The sequence below is a fragment of the Bufo bufo genome, chromosome 6 (genome assembly GCF_905171765.1).
Source record: "Bufo bufo chromosome 6, aBufBuf1.1, whole genome shotgun sequence".
NCBI lineage: Eukaryota > Metazoa > Chordata > Amphibia > Anura > Bufonidae > Bufo > Bufo bufo.
The window spans coordinates 162,512,633-162,525,774 of NC_053394.1; the positions used below are offsets into that span (position 1 = coordinate 162,512,633).

General features: G+C 43.4%; 1 long non-coding RNA gene across 1 annotated transcript in view; it reads left to right on the forward strand.

Annotated features, from left to right (window-relative positions):
• The first annotated feature begins 4,872 nt into the window (after positions 1-4,872).
• The window catches only part of LOC121003083, a 44,166-nt gene continuing 35,896 nt past the window's right edge, over positions 4,873-13,142 (forward strand). Inside the window, exons 1-2 of the long non-coding RNA XR_005779410.1 lie at positions 4,873-4,959; positions 5,508-5,606. This is a non-coding gene — a long non-coding RNA (uncharacterized LOC121003083). The remainder of the gene's footprint in view (positions 4,960-5,507; positions 5,607-13,142) is intronic.

Consider the following 13,142-nt stretch of genomic DNA (forward strand, 5'->3'; position numbering starts at 1 on the left):
CCTGTAAAATCGTTTTTTCCCCCTTGGTTTTGTGCGTATTATTGTCATTATGTAAAAGTGGCTTACTATTCGGACAACATAGTTCCCAGCAGTGACCAGCGAGTCCAAGATGCAGCCATACATCCTCCCCATGCTGTTACAGAAGCATTTTGGTGGTGTTACCAACAATTTCTGACATTTTCTTATGAACCAGGCACCCTCCCCTCTTCAGAGCAGGGGGTACCTGGTTTAATGCTCGGGTTCTCCCATTGATTTCCATTATATTTGGGTGCTCGGTCGAGCACCCGAATATCACGATGTGTTCGGCCCGAGCACTACGGTGCTCGATCAACACTACTGTAGACCTCTCTGGACTTCCGCATCAGTGTGCCAGTTTAGTGGATGTGAAGATAAAAGAGAGATAGGAGGCAGCGCCTCATGTGTGGTGTAGTATAATAATTGGTACAAGAGGTAAGTAAAAACTCTTACCAGACGATGTTGTCAGGAGTCACAACACCTATATGAAGCTTGTGCTGATTTTCCCGATCAGCGTGCGGGGTGCCTGCGCTGCTGCCTAGGTTCCAGCCCTGTGCCTTGGAAGCATTTGTCGGGGAGAAGTTCGTTGCAGAAGAAGAAAGAAAATGAACCTTTTGGATGGCGCTTTCAGCAGGAGTCAGAAGCAGGTAGGTATTGATAACACAATACTTTTTATTTATTATTTACCATAGTTTTGTGGATGTAAGAAAGAGTCCAAGACCCTGCCTCCTCATCGTCCATATGATAGTCCGATTGACCTTCTGGCTGGTGCCACTCCTCCTTATGGTCAAGTCTACTCACTCTCGCTTCCCAAGACCCAAGAATTTTGAGAGGTGGTTTATCCGGAAATCTACTTCACCAGCCGGTGCAGGGTTCTTCTTTGCGCAGAAAATTATGGATCCTTACGGCCCTGTATCGACTATTGAGGTCTGATTAAGGTCACTGTCAAGAATCAATACCCTCTTCTGCTAATCTCTGAACTCTTTGACAGAATCTGGGGAGCTAAGGTAGACCTGCGCAGGGCATACAACCTTATCTGCATTCGAAAGGGCAATGAGTGGAAGACTGCTTTCAACACTTGTGACGGTCACTGCGAGTATCTCGTCATGCCCTTTGGGCTGTGCAATGCTCCCATGGTAATCCAGGAGTTGGTAAACGATATCTTCTGGGACCTACTCTATGTCTGCGTGATAGTTTACCTGGACAATATACTGATCTATTTTCCAGATTTGACCACTCACCGGAGACATGCACGTTTAGTTTCAATCAACTTTATGCCAAACTCGAGAAATGCATCTTTGAAAAATCTTCCGTACCGTTCCTCGGATACATCATCTTTACTGAATGCAGTAATGGACGGGCTCCGCCCACAGGGTCTTCGTGCCATACAGCACTTTCATTGGATTTGATAATTTCTATCGTCAGTTCATCTTGAATTTTTAATCTCTTACATCTCCGATCTCCCCTCTTACTAAGAAAGGGGTGAATGCTAGAGTCTGGACTCTTGAGGCTGAAGCCGCATTCGTCCAATTAAAGAGGTTCTTTGCTTCTGCACCTGTTCCGCGTCATCTCGATGTCTCCTGCCAATTCTTTTTAGAAGTGGACACCTCCTCCATAGGAGCCAGTGCTGTTGTGCTACAGAAAGATTCCAAGGGTAAGATGTTTACATGTGGATTTTTCTCCAAGCTCTTCTCCCCTATTGAGAGGAATTACTGTATAGGAGATAGAGAGCTTCTGGCCATAAAACTTGCCTTGGAGGAGTGGTGTTATCTATTGGAGGGGGCCCAGCATCCGGTGATAATCTTCACCGACCACAAGAACCTTACATATCTGCAGACTGCCCAGCGTCTGAACCCTCGCAAAGCCAGATGGGCACTCTTCTTCTCCCGTTTTGATTTTGAGCTTAACTTTCACCCGGCCGAGAAGAACATCAAGGCAGATGCTCTGTCTCGGTCATTTGACGTCTCCGACCAGCAGGAGGAGCCCTAGTACATTATAGATCCTGCTTGTTTGATCACCGTGGCTCCGGTCCTGCTCAAAGACATCCCTCCTGGGAGGACATTCGTGCCATCTGACAAAAGAAGACGTATTTTAGCGTGGGGGCACAACTCCAAACTGGCTGGTCACCCAGGGATCCGCAAGACCTTAGAACTTTTGTCACGCCACTACTGGTGGCCCACTCTGCTTAAGGATGTGCATGAATATATGTCTGCCTGCACTTCCTGTGTTCAGAATAAAGTCTCTAGGACCAAACCACCGGGGCTCTTCCTGTTCCTGATGCCCCATGGCAACACATTGCCATGGATATTGTTATGGATCTGACCTCTTCGACCACATGTACAGCTATCTGGGTGGTCATAGACTGGTTCTCCAAGATGGCGCACTTTGTTCCTTTGGGTGGACTGCCCTCGGCTGCTGAACTTGCTAAACTGTTCATGAAACACATATTCTGGTTGCATGGACTACCTTGGCATATTGTTTCCGATCTCAGTGTCCAGTTTACTTCTAAGCTCTGGATAGCTCTTTGCCGGCTGCTTAAAATTGAGTTCCGGTTATCATCCCCAGACCAACGGGCAAGTAAAGCGAGTCAATCAAATATTAGAGCACTATCTCCGACAACTGGGTACAATTGCTACCTTGGGCTGAGTTATCCTATAATAATCACTCTAGTCAGTTTATGGACAACACCCTTGTACTCCTCTACCTGTTCCTACATCTTCTGGGTTACCAGCTGCGGATTCCTCTTTTGGGGATTTTTTTTGAAGATTTGGCGTGACACCAAGGACTGCATCAACAAAGTGTTGACTCGCATGAAAACTAATGCAGACAAGAGAAGAAGAAAACCGCCTCAGTTCTCGTCAGGAGATAAGGTATGGCTCTCCTCTAAAAATATCCGCTTAAGGGTTCCAAGTTTAAAGATTGCTCCTAGGTTCCTTGGACTCTTTGAAGTATTGAGCAGGATCAACGAAGTGACATATAAGTTACATCTGCCTCTCTCTCTCTGTATATTCCTAATGCTGTGCGCCGCTGTTCCCCTGCTTACTGCCGTGGTCCTGGGCGCTGTGTTCAGCAGTGATATGCTGCCTGTGCTTCCCCATTCACTGCTGCAGTCCTGGGCTATGTCCTTGTAGGTACTGTTTGTTCTAGGATCCTCTCCACAGTTTCTTTTCAGCCCTGGCCACAGCATGCTTGCTGCTTGTTCCCTGCAGCACTTCCTTAAGGGCCAGGGCTCGTCATTTCCTGTGCTTTATGGGTTAGATCATGTGACCTTGCTGACCAATCCTAGCCCTTTTGCACGTATATTAGCGGCTCAGCCCCCTTCCCAGATGCCTCAGCGTCAATGTGTCCTGCTAAGGTTGCTGATATCTTTGCTTGTGTACCTGACTCGAACTTGTGTTTCTGGACTCCGCTACCTGTTTGATCCCTGCCTGCTTACCTTGACTGTCCTGTTGCCAACCTAGATTGCCTGACCTTTACCTGTGTTGCATGCCCTAACCTATTGCTTGTTCGGTGTCCTCCTGATGGTAGATTCATGAACATTAGCATTAGCTAATGTGAGTAAGGCCTTTTGTTGCTTAAAGGATAACTGTCACACTTAGACCCTAATTTCAATTTTCATATATGTAGTTACTAATAACATGATATTCCAGAATCAGTTACTGTTAGACTGACTTACCCCATATTTAATAAGATTCAGCCCTTAGCAACCAGTCTGCATAAAACTGCAATTTCACTAAACAGTTAAGATGGCCGCCACTGCCCTCACCCTGAGGCTAATCCTGCCTGCCCTCACTAGCCAGTAACAATAGCCCCCCAAAAGTGTCAGTAACCAGAGCCCTCCCCCCTAAATGGTTAATCTCCTGCAGCACAAAGGGGTCCTCTTACCACATGTTGCTTTCATTTATACACTGAGCATATGGCAGATCTCCCTTCCTTGCTGTGCGCTGATTCAACTCTGCATTCTCCAAGTCTGCTGAGGGAGAAGTGCACACAGCCCAGGCACTGTTATCAGCTGCTGGGGAGGACCTGGCTTTAATAATTTATTTACAGTCCCTGGCTGTCAGTAATGTGACCTTGCACGCAGCCTGCTTCTGCGTCCTTCAACAGATAGACGGAACATGCCTAGCAACCCTATTTTAAGCACAGGCAAAAGTAGGCAGTATAGGGAATAAAAATGTGGAATTAAGGGGTAATTGAATACACAGTGAAAAGTTCAAATAGGGCCACCAAGGTGATATTAATCACCACAATCCAATACTCCAAAAAAAATATATACGACAGTTATACTTTAAAGGTTACCTTGAGTTTCTTTGCGACCTCGTGGACTATTACACAACTTACTCTTGGTATGATCTTTGTTGATGTACTACTCCATTTGTACATAATCCATATGACTGCGGATTTGTGGAGTCCACACTCTTTAGAGAAGGTTTTAGAACCTTTTCCAGCCTGATAAGCATCAACAACTCTTCTTTTGAGATCCCTAGAAATCTCTTTTGTTTTGTGACATGATACACTTCCACAAAACATGTTGTGAAGACTATACTTTGACTGTTCTTTAAATAATACAGGTTGCCTACTCACACCTGATTGTCGTCCCATTGAATGAAAACAACTGCCTCTAATTTCACCTTCAAATTATCATTTTTGTCATGGTAGGGATCAGTAAAGCCCTAAACTCCACCCACAGCATTGCCCCTACCTACTTGCATGATCCATTCCAAATGCTGGCCCACAACTGGATGACCATCCCTCCCTAACTAGGTGCTGTGGTTTATGAGGGAATAGAAACCAAAGAGAAAAATAATAAATGTAGTGACAGACAGGCACAAAGAATACAGGAACAAACACTGACGAGCAAAGAGGAACCCAGCAGAACTGGATCAAGACCAGGAGAGTTAAAACAAATCAACAGACAAAAATCTGATACAATACCATTCCAAGGTAAATACCAGGAGAGTCCACAGATCCAAATAAGACTGGGTTCACATCATGTTTTATGCCTCCGTTTGACATATACATTAGGGGGAAAAAAAGGATACAAAACCGTAGCACACCACGTTCTTGTATCCTGCAAAGTTCGTTATAAAACGTATACTTTTTCTTTTACAATGGAACTCTATGGTGAATGGATGCCACTGTATGGCATCAGTCTGAGGCATCCATTTAATGTATACTTTTTTTATATGTTAAAAGAATGGGAAAAACGTGGACCAGAGGCAGTGTTGCAGCAGTGGCTAAATGTTCGAGCATTGTGTTTTTTTTCTTCAATTCTTAAACCATTTCTTGCCTTTTGAGAAACATGTATATCATTGACATCCTCTTTAAACAGTTAAAGGCCTTCCAATTTACCTGTTGAATACCATCTTCTTTATTTATGTTAAGTCTTATCATCTTTCACTGTGTGAAAATTTTAAGTTATTCTAATATTTCTTCCAAGTAACTTATCGTTCTGCTGCTTGCTTTTTGTGCCACTCGGGTGTGGTATCAAGTGAGGACACACAGGAAGTATATAAACTAAAGTGTGAAGAGAAAAAAAGTCATTTACAAAGCAGACAGAAACATAAGCGAGAGGAAGCCCACACTCACCAGTAAGTGTCTTTTTAAAATCTACTGTATCTGCTTGAGTCTTTGATATTACTGTAACTCCATCTCTTTCAATATCTTTTCATTGGCCAATTTATTACTGTTCACTTTGATGTCCAGCAATAGATCTTTAGGTCTTAAGATGCTCTGTTGCATATGAAAAGGACCAGGCAGCTGATATTCTACGGTTATGGACCAGGAGATTTAGTAACAAGATCAACATGTGCTCATTGTTTCATTGCATCACTAGTGTAAAGTAGCTACTGCACCTCAAATATCTCAGATATCATACAGAGACACACTGAAGTTCTTCATATGAATATAGAGACTGTAGAAGCCATCTGGATCTGCATATTTCAGCATATATGGAACCATCAAGAGGATATAGTGCTTGCCCTACAGATGTTATTACTGGACTTTAATCTTCCTGAATGTTCTTAGTAATGTCTTGGATTTACCATCCTTAATATCGCTTCAGGGAGCCTTTTCTATGTATTAGCTGTGCCACACGTGCCACAATGCATAGAGTTAACATCTTGTAAAGTTGATTTGTAGCCAAATGCATAGTATATGTATTTAGATTATTTGATGATATGTTCCACAAAGGAAGTTTTCCACCAGTTATGGCAAATCACTAAAAGTGCAGTCTTTTCTGATTTTGCACTAAACTATCTCTGACTTTGCAAGAAAAAATTCTTGAGAGGCTGGTGTGCTTTACTAGCACTGTGGTCTTTTTGGTTAAGAAATTATTAGGGTCCTAGGACACTTGGGAGTCTTTTAGTTTTTTTCCTTAATGCATTCTGACTACTATCACTTTTTTCGCTGATGTAGCTGTGTAAGATCTTCTTCTTTGCAGAAATAATTTTTTGATGGTACTAATTTAAGTTACATGTGCATTGGCTTATAACTTTTATTACTCTTGTAGAGGCAGGGGATGCAATTCAAAAAATGATCTATTTCTTCACTCCGTATGCCATGCAGTATAAATAACCATATTAATTTAGTCTGTGTGTCATTATAGTTGTAAATGATGCCAGATGTTGATTTCTTTTTAGGATGTTGGCTGTCAAGCCCATCCAGCTCCCACTTGTAATGGTGCAAGCACTGATCCTACACACATATCACTACTGGCATTTACTGCAAGTGAATCTATATCAAAATGGCAGCATGTCGGTTAGTACTGTTGCCTTGCAGCGCTGGGATCAGGGGATTGAATTGTAAGAAGAATAACATATGCATGGAGTAGGATGTTCACCTTGTGTTTGCATGGATTTCCCTCCACACTCCAAAAATATAAGATTTTCTTTTGTATGAAATTCACTGTAGTGTGTGTGTAATTATAGTCCCACTGGAAATGGTGACAGATGTGAGTGATAGCAATCTCTGTATGTGTCTTAAGGCTGTATTAGACAGCCTGATTCTGCAGGTGATTGTCGGGAAGGAAGCGTTCCTTTCCTGCTTGCTAGTGGAGGAAACCGCTGCTATTACATGCAACGGTCTCCTCCACAGCATGGGGAGGAGTGATCGTTATGCCATTGCTCGTCCTCATGCTGTCTAGTTATTTGCCGGCAGCTGATCATGATTACACAGCATGATCTGCCACCAGCAAATCGTTTGCTTATTCATCTGGTAATCAGCGTTACTACTGCCAGTGTAATACAGGCATTATAAGCCAGGGCGTCTCAAACTTTTCCAACTCAAGCCCCACCAGCCAATGCATGGTGATACTGGGTCGTCACCAGTGGCAAAATACTACTGTGCAGTGCCCATATTACTTCTGTAGCACCATGCATATTTATTCTTTAGTAGAGCCAAACATATACTACAATATCACCCAAATACATCCCCAAAAAAGCCAACTACTACCATGCACTACAACATGCTTTCTCAAAAGTGTCAAATACCACAATGCAACACAAATGCTTCCCAACAGTGCCAAAAAACACAATACTGTGCAAAATACCTCCCCAATAGTGCCAAATACCACAGTGCAGCACAACACCCCCCAACAGTGTTGAGTAACACAAGAGAGTGCAAAATATCTCCCCAGAAGCAACAAATACCATAGAGCGGTACAAAACACTGCCCCAGCAGAACCAAATACCACAATTCAACACAAAATACTGCAACAGCAGCACAAAATACCTTTCCATCCTCTCCATTCAGCCCAGACCTCTATGATGAATTCTTCCAGTCACATCTTGTCTCTTCAGAGTATGCCACACAGACATCTTTGGTCCCTCACTTTTATATCATCCTCCCCAACACAAATTCTTCTCAACACAAATTCACCAACCTGGTGCCCCAACAGTGTCATCCCGAGTTTGAGTTGGCGTGCATATCTGGTGCCAGGATGGCTGCTGTATGGAGTTTTCACCTCTTGTCTATTTGATTACTACTTGCAGTGGACAGCTGTGGTGTCGGCTCAAAGATATAACTGCTTGTATCTGAGTTAGCTGACCATAATTATTTAAAGGTGGTGTGGTTCTAGTGGAGATCTGTCATTTAATTTTGGGAGCCTACAGCCATTTATCATCTGTAGTCTGCGGACTTCATTTCTTACTTGAACATACATCTTTGCTCTCAATCGAAACTGATTATTGTGTCTCTTCCCTGATAACTAATGGACTGTTTTCTGGGACCTTCATTTTAAGTCTTTATCTTCAGTACATTATTTGCACTTTATGTTTATAGAAACTTTACATGAATCACCTTATCTATCTGAGAGAATCAATAAGATCTAGGTTGGATTCACATCACGTTTCAGACAGATGCCATACGATTGCATTCGTCACCATAAAAAGACATATACATTAACGTATACGTTTTTTTTTTACTGGACTCTGCTAAAGGAAAAGCGTGGCTTTTGTATACCTTTTTTCCCAACATACAGTATATGTTAAACAGATGGCAAAAACATGATGTCAATCCACCCTTAGTGGCAGCTCCATATCCTCTCCTCCTTTTTTGCTATGTTAATATATATCATATTTATTCAAGCCATGTATATACATGTTTTATGCAAGCTGTCTTCAAGTCAAATGGTGGAGAACTATCTAACCACTATTTTTTGTCTAGATAAGTAAGGAATTTACCTGCATTACAACAATAACGAGGAGATTTGGTCTGAAAGGCCCTCTTTTAAGACGTGCTCTTATATGTGTCAGATTGGTTAATTGTGCAGTATATGGTGATGAACCACTGATCCTAGGGAGACAGTTAACCATTATGGGGCCAAAGGTGAGGCCTGTTTCACGTGGTGATTTTTTTAATGGATGTAATTATTAGTCCTAATTTTGATATACAGTACAGACCAAAAGTTTGGACACACCTTCTCATTCAAAGAGTTTTCTTTCTTTTCATGACTATGAAAATTGCAGATTAACACTGAAGGCATCAAAACTATGAATTAACACATGTAGAATTATATACATAACAAACAAGTGTGAAACAACTGAAAATATGTCATATTCTAGGTTCTTCAAAGTAGCCACCTTTTGCTTTGATTACTGCTTTGCACACTCTTGGCATTCTCTTGATGAGCTTCAAGAGGTAGTCCCCTGAAATGGTTTTCACTTCACAGGTGTGCCCTGTCAGGTTTAATAAGTGGGATTTCTTGCCTTATAAATGGGGTTGGGACCATCAGTGGCGTTGAGGAGAAGTCAGGTGGATACACAGCTGATAATCCTACTGAATAGACTGTTAGAATTTGTATTATGGCAAGAAAAAAGCAGCTAGGTAAAGAAAAATGAGTGGCCATCATTACTTTAAGAAATGAAGGTCAGTCAGTCAGCCGAAAAATTGGGAAAACTTTGAAAGTAAGGGCTATTTGACCATGAAGGAGAGTGATGGGGTGCTGCGCCAGATGACCTGGCCTCCACAGTCACCGGACCTGAACCCAATCGAGATGGTTTGGGGTGAGCTGGACCGCAGAGTGAAGGCAAAAGTGCAACAAGTGCTAAGCATCTCTGGGAACTCCTTCAAGACTGTTGGAAGACCATTTCAGGGGACTACCTCTTGAAGCTCATCAAGAGAATGCCAAGAGTGTGCAAAGCAGTAATCAAAGCAAAAGGTGGCTACTTTGAAGAACCTAGAATATGACATATTTTCTGTTGTTTCACACTTGTTTGTTATGTATATAATTCCACATGTGTTAATTCATAGTTTTGATGCCTTCATAGTCATGAAAATAAAGAAAACTCTTTGAATGAGAAGGTGTGTCCAAACTTTTGGTCTGTACTGTATATATATACAGGGCTTTTTTCTGGCGGAACGCACCGGAACGGCGTTCCGCCACCTTTTGACATCGCAGCCTGCCATGCTCCAGCATGGCAGGCTGCGATGTAATATCAGCGGGGAGGGACTGGGAGGAGGAGCTGGGGGCCGGTGCGTTCACTGTGCTCCGGCCCCCAGCTCCAGTACAGTTATAGAATGTGTAAAATTTGAAATGATTCCTATTCATTAGGCCCCCTCTGTAGTAAAACATTCAATCTATCCATCCTACTCACAGGGCTGTTATCGTAATCCCGGCCGGCCGGGCAGACGAGCGGCAGCGTCACTGACTGACGTCACGTGCCTGGCCGGCCTACTTTATGAATGAAGCAGGCGGCGCAGGCACATGACGTCAGTCAGTGATGCTGCAGCTCGTCTGCCCGGCCGGCCTGGATTACGATAACAGCCCTGTGAGTAGGATGGATAGATTGAATGTTTTACTACAGAGGGGGCCTCATGAATAGAATCATTATTAATTTTACTGTACACATTTTATAACTGTACTGGAGCGGCAATGGGGGGGGGTCTGTGTATGGCACTGTTAAGGGGGGGTCTGTGGATGGCAGTGTTATGGGGGGGTCTGTGGATGGCACTGTTAAGGGGGGGTCTGTGGATGGCACTGTTAAGGGGGGGTCTGTGGATGGCACTGTTATGGGGTGGGGGGGCTGTGGATGGCACTGTTATGGGGTGGAGGGGCTGTGGATGGCATTGTTATGGGGTGGGGGGGCTGTGGATGGCACTGTTAAGGGGGGTCTGTGGATGGCACTGTTATGGGGTGGGGGGGTCTGTGGATGGCACTGTTAAGGGGGGTCTGTGGATGGCACTGTTATGGGGTGGGGGGTCTGTGGATTACACTGTTATAGGATGGGGGGGTCTGTGGATTGCACTGTTATAGGATGGGGGGGGTCTGTGGATGGCACTGTTATGGGGTGGGGGGGTCTGTGGATTGCACTGTTATAGGATGGGGGGGTCTGTGGATGGCACTGTTATAGGATGGGGGATCTGCGGATGCCATCCCCAGATCCCCCATTAACAGTGCCATCCCCAGATCCCCCATTAACAGTGCCATCCCCAGATCCCCCATTAACAGTGCCATCCCCATCTGGGGGGTTTCTTTGCTGGGCTGGACTTTTATAGTCCCCCCAAATTTTACTTGCATCCCTGTTCTCTAAAGGGGCGAATTTAGGGGGCGGTCCTAGGGGTGGGTAGGGGCGTGGCCAGGGGAGGGGGGCTGAGTTCCACCACCTTTTCTCTGAGAAAAAAAGCCCTGTATATATATAAATATCTTTTGTATGTCAGTGATTTCTCTCCTCTTCCTTGCCTGCTGTGTTCCCCAATGCCTCAAATACTATACTGCACAAATAATAGTGCAATACAGATAGTCCCCCTGAAAATACCAGTATCACATAGATGCCCCTTTAAATAATAATTGACACACAATGTGTTCAAAAATAATTGTGCCCAGAAAACAGTCCCCTGACAGTAATAGTGGCACAAACATAGTGTTCCCCAAAAATAACTGTCCCTTGACAGTTATTTCACTCCCATAAGGTGCTTCCAGTAGTAATAAAGCCCCCATAACGTCCCCAGTAGTAGAAAGCTCCTCCATAGTAATATGCTCTCCCAGAGTGGCCCCTGTAGCAATAGTCCCCTGCTGGCCATGCCCCTCGGTGCACTGAAGCCCTTAAAAATCTTTATTTTCTGGAATGCCGCTACTGATTTTCACAGGACAGGTATCATTTTAATCAATAGGATAAATGATACCAGGCACAGAGGGACTAGAGACAGGGGGCTCCTTGAATAGTAACTTTCTAAAGCTTCAAAAGACCCTGGTTATTTGCAAAAGGATTTTTGGCTGAAGGATTTTTATATGGAAAACACACTGAAAACCTGTATTACCATAAACTGCATCTCACTTTTGCAAATAAAAAAACAACACACAGAAATTTGTAATTTGGACCACACATGAACTGGCCTCACTTTTAGGCTGAGACTCTTCAGCGACTTAAAGGGCTTGTTCAACCCTCTAAAAGTGATTGTCTATCCTCAGGATATGTCATCAGATCTGATTGACATGGGTCCAACACCCCACACTCCCCACAAATCAGCTGTTCTGCCGTGGACAGAGCTGGGTCTCAATATCATAATATTACATATATTTATATCTCAATAATAATTTCTCAAAAATGGGATTTCCAGTATGTGCAACGTATATCCAGTTTATATCTATATACCACACCATTGCTGCTTCGCCTCACAGTGCACCTTGCTGCTGATAGACAAGCACATCTACATGGTAAGTTGCACACCTCTTCCTGTTTGGCAGGGTTAAAAACCTCAAAGCCTTCATCTCATATAGTTACTGTTCAGAGGAAACATTCTGCAGTTTTATTCTCTGCTATCTCAGCATCTTGTGTACGATCTGGATGACTCCATTTAAAATATATAAAACTTACCCAAGTTCTTATCTCCAGGTCTTTACCAACCTATAAGGTCTTGAACTTTGGTTAGTGTGTATTAGAGAGGTTATCTCATGAAGACAACCTCTTTCTATACATCTCATTAGAAATAATAGTGGATACTCACTTTAAGCCCCCTTATGACTCAGGGTGGAGAGCTACTAACAAAGCGCGGCTCTTACTCAGGCAGACCTGGCCATTGCATGATTGGCAAGTCATTAAAATGGCCACATGTAACACTACATATTCCCTGTATTGGCTACAGCTCTGGAAATACATAGCCATGACTTTCACATTCTTCATGAAGAAACCCTTTAATTGTACCCGTCTGTTCAGTGTCTGTAAAAGCCAACCTATACAGTAAATACAGGAGCAGCTCTTCCATAGCTATGACATTACGATTACTCTTGTAAGATATAGACATAAGAAGGAATGTATCTATACACATTTGCCTCAGTGCTCTGCAACCTGTAACACTACAGCTGATACTACAAGTTCCAGCACAGGATCATACAACCCAAAAGGCTGTTCACTTCCATAGTCACTGCTCATATGGGAAGTACACATAGGTATTTGCACCTGAACTACAACAATCATTGGTTAGGGGGTAGTAGGAATAATACACTCAGCAAAGTCCACTACAACTCTGTAGTTTCCCCAGTACTGCCCGGCCTGCAAAGTAATTGATGCCAGGAGAAAGATGAGCATTGTAATCACATAAAATTGACTTCCTGTAGGGGAGATTCTGACATTAATCTCTTCTTGCCCTAGACCACCAGGGATGATTACATTACCACCTTCACTACACTA